Raw genomic sequence first — 16835 nt, 5'->3', positions numbered from 1 at the left:
ATAGAGATAGAGATAGAGATAGAGATAGAGATAGAGATAGAGATAGATACAGATATAGATATAATTTAGCCTAGGCCAGATCTAGGTAGATCATACTCATCGTCTTAAGTTTCTGGAGTGAGAGGATTTGGGAGGGATTGGGGACAGAAAGTACATGGGTTTGTCTTTCCTTGGTGTATGACTTTGGCACATTATAGAACACCATCTTTTTCCATCTGAGGACAGAGGTAATATTTTATGTTTCAAGAGATTGAAATATAAAGTAGATACATAGTACAAAAGCTAACTCTAAAAGGTCAACCATTGCTTTTTCCACCTCTTTGCTTAATTATTGACTGTAAAGCTATATGCATAAATTATATATATATATATATATATATATTTACAAAGCTGGAAGAATGTTGAAGGTCTGACTGTTGTGTTACCCATATGTAAGCAATCCAGAAAATACTGAGTATTTTCACACAATACACACAGATGTAGACTCAAGACCCTAGTACATACTGGACATGCAACCAGAGCTGATGTCTTTCTGCTTTGCTAAAAAATATAAAAGACAGCTGTGGGCTATGTCTGTGCTATCATGACATTGTTTTTTTCATGGTTCTTAAAAGAAATCCATGTACGCTTCACAGTGTCTGTACTCTCAGCCATCCAGCTGCCTTTCTGTACATTGTGTACCTCTAACAAGTCATCACTGTTGTATTGCTTACTGACCCATCCTTTTGTCTCTAGCCCATTCCCTCTGCCCAGATAGAAAGCCCAGAGCACACAAGCAAGGCAAAGCCATATGCTTTAAGGAAGCTAGCAGAGCTTCAGATTCTAGGAGATGGGTAAAATGAGACAAAGGGGCAGAGGTTCCACCAAAAAGGGCAGACGTCCACTATTTCTAAGGAGGAAATGGTCTTTCTTTGTCTTTGGGTACCCGTGTGGGTTTTCTGTCTAAATCAGACTCAGGAGATCAAATAGCAGAAAAATGAAGACTTAATAAATTCTGCTTTCAGAGGTGTGACTATAAAATTAAAGAATGAGTCACACCCTACTGTTTAGTCTACGAAACAAGGACTGACTTTTCTTTTGTTTCTTTTTCTCTCTTCCTTCCCAAAGGAACACAGATGATTTAAGAAGCCTTCAAATACCACATACCTAAAATAATAAAGCAATTTAGAAGGGAAAAAGAAATCTACTGGAGGTATAAACCCCCACAAGGCTCCATGACTGTGGCAAATTCCATCCCCTCTCTCTCTCTCTTTAAATCAGAGCTAAGCACTGCACAGAAATGTTTACCTTTGTCTGATCTCTAATTCCTTAAATTTATGTGGAATCATGCCCAGATGCTCTGGAAACAAGCCTGGAAAAGCCTGGCATTTTAATTGATCCCAGAGCTTCTTACTGCACAGCTCCTGCTGAGATGAAGTCTGCTGCTTACTCCACAGAGTCTCTGCCTGGTTGCCTAGCCACCGGCAGCTGGCCAATCAAGGTGTTCATACACAGGGAGGGAAGTAACCAATCAATTTTTTAATTTCCTTCTGTAAGCTGGAATGAATCAGGGTGGATTTGAAATCTCATTAGTCAAAAGTAAGACATATAGTTTGCATTTTAACACATGTATTACTTGAATACAGTGAGTGCTTAATGATAAATTCTGAGTGTTTGAAAACACATTGCAAACAAGCTAAAATCATGAAACTTTAAGAGAAAATCATAGTCTTAAGTCGAGTGGTCCAATCTATGTATAGAAGTTCAATACCATGAATTCCTCCCCACAAACTACCACTGTCTTCTTAAAAACAAGTTCATTGTAAAGACTGCCTTGTAGAGACCACGGGGGTTCCCACTTCCAATTCATCTCAGTTTGGTAAGTGGTACCATATGTTAATTTGCCATCACTACTCAATTTACACAATTGTATTATTAACTATATTATCATTGCTGTTGTTATTATTTAAACCCTTTCCTCCTCTATTTCACCTGATTTCTGCATTCTCATGGTCTTTACACTGGTCCTTTGATGGCTTTTGTGCTAATCTCTAATCTCCCATCCTTCAGCCAATCCTATAAATTTCAGGTATTATCATGCTATTTCTCTTCTGGATTGTTTACTCAGATAAGACAGACCTGGAGAGCAATTTCCACTTAATAATTGGAATATCCTTGCATCTGTCAGTCTGTCTGTTTCTCCACCTGTAAAGATGGAGGTGTCCAGATGACAGAAAATACTGTGCACAGTAGCTAATCTGACTCACTCTGTAGGTTGTGTGCATTACGTGTTGTACATCATCTGCTATTTTTATTTTCATTACTCTTATTTGTTAGATTCTCTTCTTCATTAACCTTAGAAGGTAATTTCATGATCCTTCATCATCTGGTTATCTGAAAACCATCCCAGTCTTCCTTGTTCCCAATATTATTTATCTTACACCCCAGACATCTCCTCGTGTGCCCACAATCCTTTCCAGATCACTCAGTCTCAATTTTATTATGGTATATTTCTTCGTGTGACGTGTTACTGATTTTTCAGCACCCAAATTCCATTATGTTTTTGGTACTGGATAGGAACTATACTCAGTCACCACAGAGAACCGCTCTCTGTGTGCTTGTATACATGCCTAGACTAGCTACTTAAATGAGTTAAGCTTGCATCTTGCGCATCATGCAAGCTGTTGTTTGTTACTTTGTTCTTAGTGCTTTATATGGTTAGTATGATGGAAGTATCTGTTGAGAGAATGATGTTGGGTTACTCTACTGAAACTGGTTATATGCTGTCCCTCTATTTATGCTTGTCAAAGATGATGGTTTAATAGGACAGTGTACTCCATTAGGAAAAATGGGACTGAGAAGCAGGTCCAGACGTTTGGTATGTAATTTTCAACAAATTCCAAGGAACTCCTTCCAATGCTTCTGCATCCTTCTTTGTAATAAAATAGGTCAGGCCAGTCTATTGTTAAGAGTTCATCATGTTGTCAGGTTCTGTGTGTCATTGCTGAAGGTAAAATATTGATACTAACACAATGATTATATTTAGAATAGGAGAATCAGTAAAAGGTCAGTGTCACATGAATAAATATGCCATAATAAAAAGGGGGAAAGGTCTGGGGTGTAAGATAGATAGTATTGGGAACAAGGAAGGTTGAGATGGAGTCCAGATTCTCAGATGATGGCAGATCATGAAATTATCATCTAAGGTTAATCAAGAAGAGAATCTATCAAATAGCAGTAATTAAAATAAAAGCAGCAGAAGACGTACAACATATAGTACAACCTACATAGTGAATCATATTAGATACTGAGCATATTGTATTATATTTCCGTTTATATGCTTGCATTAGTGAATTCAGTAATAATCAGATCGCCTTTTGTTTTCCTCTTGAGTTCAATAATATAAACATTTCTTATGGTACTACAATGAATATTACTGTGTGAGTGCGTGTATGTGTGTGTGTGTGTGTGTGTGTGTGTGTGTGAGTGTGAAAGAGAGAGACAGACAAACCGAGACAGACAGAGAGACAGAGATAGACAGAGACAGAGACAAACAGAGAGAGAGACACCAACAATGACAGAGAAAGAGATACAAAGTTTTACTGTAGTCTTGGCTGTTCTCCTGGAATATGTGACAATCTTTCCATCTCAGGTGCCTCAGTGTTTGGGTGACAGGTATGGGGCACTAGACATAGTTCATGGACATTAGAAGTAACATTTTTGTATCTTTTAAAACATGTATAGATGACATCACTTTAATAAAGACTTTGGTGGCATCATGTGAGAGAACAAGCAAAATGGACGGTGAACAAGGCAAGGTCATAAAGCTTCTTTTAGTGTGAGAACACACATTCTACATGCATGTTTCATTCTAAAACATATTGTAGACTTTATATCTCACACGTGTGTGTATTCAAAATGCAGTGAATGCTCTTGCATTGTATTTTATGCTCAGTAAATTTCATGTTACATTTTAGTAGAATCCTCCTATCATTTATTTCAGAAACACATAAATTCTATGTTTTCTAAAAAGCTGAATAAAAGGTGATGTAATTATCTTGAAGAAGAAAAAAAACTGAAGTGATGTTAAATTGACTTGTGATTATCAATTACTTTATATATTTTTTTGGTACAAAAAATACCAATTGGTTTATTAGATCAAAAACAGTAAAATGGACACAAAGCCAGTTAGAGCGTGACACCCTTTCCTCCTTGCCACTGTGGTTTATCTGCAGTTACGGTTTCAGAGAGCCATGCCTTCCTCCCCTCAGGTTCACCTTGCATGGAGGCAAGAACAGCAGTAAGGGAACCCAGAAGGAAGTCAGAGACTTTAGTACCATCCAAACTTTCATCTCTAACAGTCTCTGTGTTGGAAGGACAGAAGGAACAAATGAGGGGAAGAGGGACTGGGGACACCTGCTAGAGCTCATTACCCATAATGCTCCTGAGACTTGTCCATGTCTCATCCCTAATAGGAACTATCACCAGGTTATGAGAGTTTGAGAAAAAGGGGAGTGGATTCTAGAACCACATGTGGTTTCCAAACCCTTCACCAGAGTTACTAAAAATCCTGGGGGACCCAGTTCAGACCTGGGGGAGCCATAGTGTCCTTCCCACCACAGAGGTGACAAGGAACTCTTGAGGACACAGCATCCACGCTGCTCTAAATCTCCACATCGCTTTCCTTGTCATTGTCATGGTCGCCATCATAGAACTCATTGGGTACTTCTGGCCTGCTGTAGTTCTCCTCAGGACCTCTCTCTTCAGCATCAGCCTCGTCAGTCCTGTCATATGTCAGGAGGTCTGCCGGGACATCATGAATCTGGATGCTCGGTGCATGGTTCAGCATCTTCAAGTTTTCAAAGATTATCTGCCGGATCTGGTCCAGATACTGGCGTGAGTTCTGATTCTCGATGCGGGTGCTGACATCTGGATGGAGCGTGAAATCTGGGGCAAAGTACTCGAAGTATTCACTATAGGGAAGTTCCTCACTAATGGCCTCTTCTACCAGCAGAGATGTTTCTTATGTCCAACACCAGGCAACGTTTCGGACAGTGCAGCCACCACCTCCCAGCACCAGGAGAGGGATATTGAAACTCTTGACAGATTCAACACATTCCCCATGTCCTTGAATGCTCAGATTGAAGCAGCCTAATCGATCGCAGCCCAGGGAGTCCGCGCCACACTGGAGCACGATGCACGTCGGCTGGTAGAAGTCCACCACCTGGCTGATGACTGGCTGGAAGAGGTGCTTGTAACTCTGGTCATCAATGCCATCCCGCAAGGGCACATTGAGACAATAGTAGTGGCCACTCTCTGCTCCAACTTCATACATGTCACCTGTTCCAGGAAAGAAGTAATTTCCATATTTGTGGAAGGACACAGTCATGACCCGGTCAGTGAGGTAGAAAGCTTCCTGAACCCCATCACCATGGTGGATGTCAATATCGATGTAGAGCACCCGAGGGTGGTACTTGAGCAGCTCCAGGATACCAATTTCTATGTCATTGACATAGCAGAACCCAGAGGCCTCAAATTTCTTGGCATGATGTAGACCACCAGCCCAGTTGATGGCAATATCACAGATCTTGTTGTTTAGCTGTGTTGCTCCTTGCAGAGACGCGCCTGTGTAATGGGAGCAGAACTCGAAGAGCCCGGGGAACACTGGGCAGTCGTCACCCACGTTGAAGGCATTAAGGCCCTTGGTGAAACCCTGCATATTGGTGGGGCTGACTCTCTGCAGGAAGTCGATGTAGTCCTCAGAGTGGAAGCGGCACATGTCATGCTGGGAGGCCTGGTAAGGCTTGAAGATGATCATCTTCTTATAGAGACCATAATGCAGGACTAGGCTATGAGTCAATGCCAGGCGATGGGGTTTCATCGGGTGTCCAGCCCCGTAGTGAAAGTTGCCTACAGCGGGGTCATAGAAATACGCCACGGTCTTGGCCATGGTGCTGGGGGGACCAGGCCCCTAGCCTCAGCTATCAATTACTTTAAATGTTCGGAAAATTTCATGTTAGGTCCACAGTTACTAAGCCCTATGTCATATCAACTTACAGTGACTGCATTTTCAAGATGGCAGCATGAACAGAGGATGAAAGGCTATATCACCTGGATCCCTTTTGTATTTATTACCCAAGGGTAGATGGCAAATGGACATCTTAAAGTTCTGAGTTATAAGACTGGGAAAATAATTTAGGTGAGTATATTAATCTTTTCAAGTCCCAATTTCTCACCTTTACATAATGTAATAATAACAGTAACCAGCTCATGAAGTTGTTTAGAAGATTATATAATGGCATCTCATCGAAGAATTGAATCCTGTGCTTGGAAAATAAAGTCCCTTAGAAAATACAGTATCTTGCTTTTCCCGGGACAGAGGATCATGATCCCAATTGTGCACAACCATTGCAGTGATGCTTGTGACAATTTCAATGCTGTGAGCCACATTCAAGACACTTTTTAGCTATCTGTTCTGTCTTCATTTTGTCAGAACTGGCATGGCTGCCCTTGCCTGAGAAACATGCTAAGTTTGCTGGAAGCATCTGAGGTCAAATAAATGGAGAACAGAATTAGATGCTTGCCAAAGGAATGAGCGCTGCCTTCATTAGCTGCTATTAGATGCAGTTGGCCACCAGCACACAAGCTGGCCCTGCACAGTGTCAAAGAGCTGAAACCCTCACACAACAGCTGACCTTACCTCAAAATGGCTACAGGGTTTCCATTCAGACACAAATCAAATTTGGAGGCACACTCCCTAGAGAATTGCTACCAGCTATGCAGCAGCAACAGACGAAAGAGCAAAGGGCACAAGGCCAGAGTCTACGAGCTACTGTGAGCTAAACCTGGGCAACCTATGAATTGGTGTAGGCTAAACCTGAGGAATCTATGTCTGGGGCCCTGTTAGACCAGGACATCTAAGATGAGCTGACGAGGGGTAGTGGGCACGAGATGCTTGTAACAGTCAATCCTTATGAGTAATAGAGAATAAATAATATTTCTAAATGATAATTTGGGAGGTTTTTCAATATACATTTGTGGCTGTGTAAATGATGCATGGTTAAATAAGTCCCCGGCTAGAGGCTAAGAGCATCTTCCCTCTTTAGGAGTACCAATAGCTTTACTTATTAGACTTACTGTATGTTGCATGTCATGATACATACCAAAAATTCAACCATTGGCATGATACAATGGCTTTCAAATAATTCTTAATGAAGTAGGGAAGGGTGTGGATTTGTAATTTTGAATCAACATGGCTAGTGTATTAATGTCCTAGTAGCTCCTAGTAGAAGTAATGCTAGAGGAAAATTATTTTTGACTGGAGGGTTGAAACGAGAAAGGACAGTAAGATTCAGTGAGGAATTCCCTTGAGTTGGGTTTTGGAAAGTGACAACTGAGTCTAATAGAGTAGTACACTCTGGGAGGAAGGACTAGCATTTGCACTAACGTGTACTGTGGGGAGGACACACATAAGTGGGACCCATGGAGAAAAGGCATGGGCATTAAAGGGAAGGTTGGAAAGGGCTTAGACAGTCTCTAGATAGAGAACCGGAACTATTCCTGATGTGTCAACAGTGCTGACATTTATTTAGGCCTCTGGGTTTGGCTCACACTCCATCAACAGTATCTCTTTTGCTGCTGTTCTGAGATACTCAGCATGGTCTCCTCTGCTTCAGAAAGTTGTCTTAGCTATAGGTCTTTATATACTTCCTGAGACTGGGAAACCTTTGATGTAAAAGTTGTAAAGTTCTTCTGTCATGCTCTTTCTCTTTGGCAGTTTCTTTCATACAAAGTTTAAGAGGGCGTGACTTCATTCATTCATACATTCAGTTACATGCATGTTAATTGAATAGCCATCTATCACCTCCAAAGAAGCAAGTACAGGGCTAATTGGTGTCAGTCATTCTAACTCTCGTCTGCTTTCTCTATCTGTCTCTGTTTTTTTTTTTTTTTTGACAGATAACATTCACACAATCATCTAATGAAGGCCAGAGGGCAGAGCAAATTAAGCATGCCTCCCCCATCCTCCCACTTTCTCCCTCACTATTTGGGACTGCCCTGAGTTTTATGGGGGGTACTTTCATATTCATCCACCAACCGCCATGACCATAAACCCTTATGGAACCAAGGACTTCCTCGTGTCATTGGGGCCTGCCACTGCCAAAGCCTCCAGCCACTGGAACATTAGACATTCCTCCTGAATGTGGGAACCGCAGCATGGAAACCCACTGGGACTACACAGCTGTGGCCAATATTTTTCCCCACAATAAAAGTATGCATTATACATTCATAGCATTATCCTTACATGAAAATTAAGCCAGAGATTAAAAGGTAGAATTTGATTCATTAATACACTTTCCAGTTTCAGTGACTCTTGATTACTTCAGGATCAAAAAATGTAACATACATAATGGAAATTTAATAAGAATTTTGAAAAAATGTAAATATTAATATATTGGAATACTCTATTCCTAAGTTGCATGTGTTGCTGGACTCCTGTAGTACAGAGCAGGAGGACTGAGCATTTGAAGCTTGCTTGAGCTACACATAGTGAGACCATGTCTTTAAAACCACAAACCCAAACAAGATAGGAACTTGTCCTCTCTGTTCTAGGTGATATTCAAAGCATTATTGCCTGTTCTTTTGAAAGCATGGTGGGAGTGTAATCAACACTGTGTGGAACAGGATCTTCACATATTTCTGGTGGTACTTCTAATTTCTGGTTATCAAAAATCTCTCCTTTCTAAGATAGACATACAATTGTCATGTTCATAGAAACAGGAGGTTTTCTGAAGAATGTGATAGCTAGGTATGGCCATGAGACTGCCCACTCACTGATGCAATTCAGTGTGCGACTGAGTAGAGTACAGTCAGCTTAGGGAACAGTATTATCTATGTTAGAACATGCTATTATCACTTGCTAATGCAGTCTACACCACTTTGGTAACTATTTCTTTAGGGCATATAGTAAGTAGTAATGGCATCAAAGGCTCAAGGTGATAGACAGATTTTGGGTGAAAAAATTAAAAATGCATGTCAGAAAGACTGTTTTTATTGGTTCAATAAAAACAGAGTTTCATGGTAGCTCTTAAATTTTTATTTTGTAACTGCTTTATCACTTTTTACTACTTAAAATTTTATCTTGTTAAAGTTAGTGGCTATATTCTTAAAAGACAACATGACATTATAACCACATAAGCTAAGAAGATGCCAATAATCTATATTATACATAACTATTCATATATATATAACTCCAGAATGCTGCTTACTCTGTGGGCCCCCATACTGTTGATCTACAATATCCATACTGTCCTATATAATCTACAATGAGAAGCACATGACACACTGAATGCAAATATACATTAAAGTTCATAAAACTATAAATTAATTGTGAGACTATATTTCTCACCCTGTCATACACACCATTAAACCATTCAGTACATGGATCTAATATCTAAACAAATAAATGAGTAATGTTTGTGTTTTGTCAGTTCCAAACATCAGTTAAATACTACCATACAATATACACGCTGATAATTCCATTACATAGCTAGTATTCAACATGTTAGAGTGTCTGTAATTAAAGAAAGGGGGCTTTAAAAGATTGTAATTATAATTTCATTTTCCCTATCTTTGATTTTTACTGTGAAAATTTTTTTAGAAGCTATGGTAAAAAGATTTTTGTAGCTTTCGGCATGGAAGGAATGAGTCCCACAGTGGTCATACTGTGTTGAAGGTCTTTCTGCTCTGTGAATTTTACAGTCTTATACCGAATACAGATTTCTGCCCAGGCAAAGAAAACACAAAATTCTCACTCTCCATCCAGAGAGAATCCAAGCCAACCCAAGTGTGAAGGCCAATGTCACAGCTGAAATAGAAGTCAAGAGAGTGGCTTTGAATATAATTAAGCTATGACAGTTTCTCTCAGATCCAAAACCCAAACACCTAGAAGATGACTTTTCTCAAAGGTGGGAATATGATAATAAAATGTTTCAGGAATTGGGCTTTGAGCCCAAAGCAGTGGGTTTCCCACTGAGTTATAATTATCCAGAAATTTTACCATCAAAGAATAGATTTCAGAGATGACAACCACTATCAGAATTACATGGGCCTCTCTGAAACTATTAACAGTCTTTAACTATATAACAGTCTTTCTTTTTTCTTTGTAGTGTTTTGGGGTGAGGAGCACTGTGCCGCAGCAATGTAGAGATCTGAGGGCAGTTGATGGAGTTGATGGTTCTCTCTCTTCACATTTCCATAGTTGTCAGTGGGTGGATTATCAGGCTTCCAGGCTTACACAGCAAGCACCATTATTTGCTGAGCCATCTCACCGGCCCATGTGGAAATTATTATTATAAAAATGAAGAAAAGAGAGGTTTTTTTTTGGTTTTTCTTTTTTTATTGGATATTTTATTTATTTACATTTCAGATGCCATCCCCTTTCCAAAAGACCTTTACTGACACCTGCCAACATTACCAGTCCCAGATTGAGAAAATATCAGCACGAATTGTTCACATTTAACACTGCATATCAAGATGTGGATATTGGTTCTACCATGGACCCCTCTTTCTCAGAAGACTGTAAGTTTTCCAGGTGTAATGCAGAAGTTCACAAAATAAAGTCAAGGTGGGAAAAATCTCTTTGGTTGTGTTTGTTTTTGAATACACATACTAAAATACACATTTGTCTTATAAAAGCCATATTATTTATTTCTTGCCAAAGGCCACACGCTTCCTACTCTTCTTTCTGACTATTTTTCTACTATCAGCACAATGCTATCAATGGACAGAGAAGAAATCAGCTACCTAGATAATGCCAACCATTGTCTGAAGCCTTTTGCCATCATACTCAAACCTGGATTTGGAGAAGCATTTCCTGAAATGTATGTTGTGACGCTCTAACTCTTTAGAGTTCTGAGTAATGATGTTCAGTAGCCAAAGCACCCTAGAAAAGTCTTCAATTATTTTGGGGTGTGTGTGTGTTCTACTGCATTACTGGATCTTCTCATATTATGTTCAGTATCTCTCATTGTGTGTCCAAAATCTACCCGGTTAAGTATTTTCTGGTAATAGTGAGCTATATGTTACATAAAGAATGTTCATTAAGCCACACATCTCAGGGTTACCAGGTGTAGTCAGGACAGTGAGCAAGTGCTTGCCAAATAAGTATATAGATTTGAGAACCACAGAGGAACTTGAGCTTCCCAGGCTCTAGGAGAAACCACTGGAAGCTTCTAGAAACACAGTGTCAAGTGTCAAACTACTGTATAAGAAATGGTTTTCAAACCAAGTGCCTCATGATTAATCAAAGAGGCAGAGTGACTCTGGATGTTTCAATTTACCTAAAGTGATATGGAGATAAACCATTTTTTTTTCAGACACTAAGTTGCATGTCAGTCTTTTTTGCCATTGTTGGTAACTTTTTATTCCATCCTGATCGATAGCATTTTGTATGTCTTAAAAATCATCGCAACCAAAATGAGCATCCACGATAAAACTTGTAATCATTGACCTTGCTTGACACAACTAGCTTACTGAGTTGAAATAAATCTTAGATCTTGGGAACACAAGCAGCTTGTTCGTTTTTACTGCTTGCCTTTTAGTTATAAGAACTTCTCCACACAGCCCCCATATGATACAGACTGAGTCAGAAACCTTCCAAGTCTCCACTGGACCATCAGAACACTCTGCATTCATTAACATGATCTTTTCAGACTCTGTTTAATTTTCTCATCTTTCTGAAAGACTTTCTTCAACTTCCTCCAAAATACAGCAATCTTTTAGACACAGATTTTCATTCCTTAAAGACTCTTATACTTTGTTCCTGGGTGCTGCGTTGTTTTGCATATCATAGCTGCACTGAGTATATTTGATCAGATACAAATCCTTGGAATAGCAAAAACATGCCAGTCTTGTGTGCAAGTCCATTGGAATTTGAGCAAGGATTAACTGCTCCCCAGCTATTTGAACTGAAGGAATCATTAGAATATACAATATTCCTTTGACTTTACAGAAGGACTGTGAAGATTGATGAAAATATGACCATCATGACAACTGACACATAGACGTTAACAAATACTGGTTCTTTCTCTCTGCCTCATTTTTTTTTCAAAACTCTTTATAGTATTTTTAAACTGCTTAAAATAGAGGGTTTCATTACAATATTTTTATGAATATTAATATTAACTTATTATAAAGACAAGCTTATAAAACAATGTTTCCTACACCTTCTTTAGGAAATTTTAAGTATTTTACTATTTACATAAAGTGCTCTAGGTAATTTAAAATATTATTATTTTAGTCTATAAAATAACATTTAGTCTATAAAATGATATTTCTCCCATATCAACCTGAAATATAATGCTCATCATAAAAATTAATACTTGTCTGTTATGAAGTTGTAACAACTTCATTCCTATTGTAGCTCCTGCCCAGAGAGTTTCTAACTAGTAAAGCTCATGATTAATCCACCAAAAATAAATACAGTCCATACTGATGACCTTCAGTATCTCTCAAGCCTGTCAAATACTTTTTGGGATCTATTAAGGTCTCCATATAGCTTTCTGTTTCCCTGTTCTGCTTATCTTTGAGACAGGGTCTGGCTATGAAGCCCAGGTTGACCTCAAACTCACAATCCTAATTGTTCAGCCTCCTAAGACCTGGGATTGTAGTGAAGAGCAACCATAACTTGTAAGATTCTCATGTAATATGCATGTCAAAACTTATATTCTGTGATGATTAATATGTGTGTAAATATAGAAATTTCAACATAGTCCAAACATTTCATGTATATTGTTCCATATCTTGCTAACATTTTATTTATCTTGTTTATTATTCAAAAATATATAAATAACTAGTCTATATCTCAACAGCTAGCTTAAATTTGTTATATGTATATAGTATAATTTATGAGTCTTTTATTAGCATTTATTTCTAGATAATTTTGCAAATATATAAAATGCTATGATAATTATGTGTTAGGAGTTAATCATATGATTTTGTACATTTAGGAATTATCACCTAACCAATATTCCTAAAAGAGAATATGGACATTGCCAAATCATACTTCAAATTTGTTTGTTTCATAAGTAATTCTATTTATCATTAATGGAATTATTATTTTTTTAATTTCTCTACTACCCAAAACTAGTAAATATTTAAATCTCTGCCAGTATTTCCTACATTGTGGTTGATTATTTTGATTTGCTTTTATTCACCTAGGTATCTAGGAATGCTGAAGAATCATATTATACGATCAAAAAGTATTGGCTTGCTGTTATTCCTAGTCCAGAAGGTTGGGAGTGAATGCTCTGTGTTCCAGAATAAGAACAGACAGGATTTGTGAGACATTTATCTTGTGCTAGACGCTGCCTTAAGCAGGTTCTTCAGACAGTATTTATCACCACAGCTCTGACAGAGGGAGTCAGAGAACCCTCATTGTGTATGTAACTACAAAGATATACAGAGAAGATGAGATTTGGATCTAATTGGCCAACTTCACAAGGAGATGAAGCCAACCAACAGCTATAATAAAATGCCGATGACCATGGATAAAATAGCAAACAAAATGCAGTTTCCAGCTTCCCTAAGAGCAAAGAAAAGAGTCAGTCAAAGTTTATTGTGTTCTATTGCTGTGATAAAACACGACCAAAGAAACTTGGAAAGCATTGTTCCATCTTACAGTTCTCAAGTCACAGCCTGAGGGAAGGCAGGGAAGGAATCTGGAGGCAGCAGCGGATGCAGGAGCCATGGAGCAACACTGCTTACTGGCTTGCTCCTCATTGGCTTGCCCCACCTGCTTTCTTATAGAACCCTCCTTCCACCCGCCTAGGTGCGCAGCCCACAATGGGCTGGACCCTCCCACATAAAGCATTAATCAAGACAATACTCCCACAGTCCTACAGGCCAATCTTCCGGAGGAATTTTCTCAATTAATATTCTACATTTTCTGATGACTCTAGCTTGTGTCAAGTTTAACAAACAACAACAACAATAACAAAAACAAACAAAAAAACCAACCAGGACAATTATCTTTAACCATTCCCCATTTCTTAAGGTAAACCCATTTTCTCAGTTTGCTGAATACAAACAGTACTGGCAATGACTGATTTCTATTGTTGTACCTTGAACCATTAATAACAAGTTCTCAAATACCTAATGAATGCTAAAATGATGAACGGTTTCATTTACAGGAGCGTCTTTTCCATCCCAACTCATTAGGCTTGAAGTGGGACAATTAGAGCATGGGGGATGGTCTGGGGGATGAGGTCGGGGAACTCAGGAGAACTGCTGTTTTAATTTTAATTTGTGGGACTTCGCTTCCAATTTCTTCTGTTTTCACTTTCAATCAGAGCTGTAAACTACTTTCTGTGCGCTTTCTGCAGCATTCACTAACCTTCTCACGCTTGCTCCTCTGCCTATTGATGTGCCATTTCTCCTCCTGTTTCATTGTGTAGGGCTCCGGGTGAAGTAATTGAAGGCACCCTTTTCTTTTCATACTGGTAAATAAGATCTTTTTGCATGCTGACAGTGGGGCTCAGAGGCCAGCTCTCTTCCAGAAATTCGCTTCTCTAAACCTCAATCACTTGACCATATGTCCAGATCACATGTTGTGCTGGCTGGTTAACATAGCCCGAGCCAAGCTCTTTGCTTGGGGTGAACACTGGAGCAGTAGTCTGCTTGCCAGTGATTATGAATGTGTAAATTCACAGGTCACTTGTGACAGCCTCAGGGTGATACACTGAGCTGTGACAGACACCTCTGCAGAGTGATTGCAAATGAGAGATATTTAGAATTTTAAAATAGAGATGAAGCAGAAACAAGGCAGGAACACACACTGTTTCAAAGGGCTTCTTGGAATTACCCTTAAAGATCACTGTAGAAAGAGATTTTACAGTACATCCGTCCACTGTTTTGATTGATCCTAAAGTCACACAGCAGATACTAAACGGTCATAGTTGATTCTTTCTGACCATTGTCACCAAAATGGCTTCACAGTTTAGAGAATCCTTTAAGCACAATACACCAGCAAAAGACCTTCAGACAGACAGTTTAGGGTTTATTCCAACTCAGAGTTCAGGTGTGCAGTGGGCAGAAGACATCTTTAACTCATCAAGTGCTCAACAAGCAATAACGGCTGCCAGGCAAAGAAGGAGCTGCAAAATCTGTGGGAGAGATTTACCTCATGGTTGCAACCAGAAAAGCAGAGCAAGAAGCAAATAATTTCTCAACTGGTCTTCAGACAGTTTCTCCTCACTGGGCACTGCAAGGACAACTTGGGCTTGATGGAGAAGTGGAAATCTAGTGGCAGAAACATGAGTAGATTCATGGAGAGTCTGACTGATGAGTGTTTGAAGTCTCCTGTCACGGTCCATATCTCCACGCAAGGACAGGAAGCCTTCTTTTCTGAAAACATGTCATTAAAAGAAGTCATCAAGCTTTTGAAACAACAGCAATCAGGCAGCAAGACAACACCAGGGAATGCAAGGATGCCAGTAGACATCACACAAGGACAAGAAATCAGTGAAAATGAATGCAATACGTCTTGGAATTATACTGAAGGAAGTGTTGGTGATAGCTGTACTGGAAATGAGATCAACTCCCTTCTTGTCATCCAGAGAGAGCTGTATCCCGAGCATGAAGAGGGGCATGTTTTTTCTCAATTCTCTCAAGGTGCCAGAAGAGCAAGTCAAGGCAACTCCAGACACCATGAAGAGTTCCTGAGTACTCCTACAACTACAGAAGTCCCCATGGAGGCACATCCAGTGGATTTCTCCAGAAGAAACATCTCTGAAGACGGGAAAGATTGCTATAACACTTCCACAAATGCTACCCAATTAAATAGTGGTGGTAATAGTCCCAGGAAAAAGATGGACTCCCTTTTCATTAACCAGAGAATGGATCATCCTGAGCCTGAGATGACAGATGTTTCTTATGGGGTTCCTCAGGATTCTACAAGAGAAACTCAAGAAACAACCACATGCCAGCAAGAGTCACTTGAGGAACCTTTTTCTGACGAAGACCCTAAGGAGGTACCAGGGTTTCTCACCAGGCCAGAGCAGCCTACCCCCGAGCCTGTCCTTCTTTGTCAGAATCATGAGGCAAACTCACCATGTGAAAGTCAAAAGAGATTCCATAGAGATCCCAAACCATACAAGTGTGAAAAATGCCCTAGGAGTTTCAAATATGCCTGTCACCTTTCATCCCACCAGAGAACTCACCTGAAAAAGAGTCCATTGGTCTGAATGACCTGTCAGAAAATATTCAAACGAGCCTCTGACCTCCGATCTCATGATATCTCACACAAGACAGAGAAGCCTTTCATATGCAGCACATGCAAAAGGGCCTTCAGCCACAAGACCAACCTGAAGGCTCATGAGAGGATTCACAAAGGAGAAAAGCCTTCCCCAATGTAGCAAGTGTTTCCACCAGTCATCCACATACCACCGTCACCTAAGGAATTACCACAAAACTGACTGAACTATGGAACATCCTCACCAGAGGCTGGTAGGGCTTCTGCCTGAGAATGTCATCTGCAAATAAAGAACAGTGTAACTACTAAATTGTACTTATCCAATAAGGATATAACATGCAAAAGAACAAAACAAAACAAAAAACAAAACAAAAAAAAAAGAATTTTAAAATAAAATGCTGCACTCAGGTTGGATGCCTAGAGTTTTATTTAGCTCATACTCTCAAAGAAAAATAATATTTTACAAATTACATTTGTGTAATTTGTGTACATTGATAACATCCAACATATTGAAGCACATGTATGTGTAATGCCGCTGGGCAAAATATGTGTGTGTGTGTGTGTGTGTGTGTGTGTGTGTGTCTGTATGTGTGTGTGTACGGGT

The 16835-nt window shown here is 39.5% G+C and overlaps 2 pseudogenes; one reads left to right on the top strand and one right to left on the bottom strand.

Moving 5' to 3' along the window:
- Window positions 1-4642: 4642 nt before the first annotated feature.
- LOC114640292 lies at window positions 4643-5929 on the bottom strand (annotated as a pseudogene).
- A 9035-nt stretch (window positions 5930-14964) lies between these two features.
- Window positions 14965-16458, top strand: LOC114640277 (annotated as a pseudogene).
- The last annotated feature ends 377 nt before the right edge of the window (window positions 16459-16835 follow it).

The sequence above is a fragment of the Grammomys surdaster genome, unplaced genomic scaffold (assembly GCF_004785775.1).
Source record: "Grammomys surdaster isolate TR1022 unplaced genomic scaffold, NIH_TR_1.0 125801, whole genome shotgun sequence".
In the NCBI taxonomy this organism is placed as follows: Eukaryota; Metazoa; Chordata; class Mammalia; order Rodentia; family Muridae; genus Grammomys; species Grammomys surdaster.
This window is presented reverse-complemented; position numbering and strand designations above follow the sequence as displayed.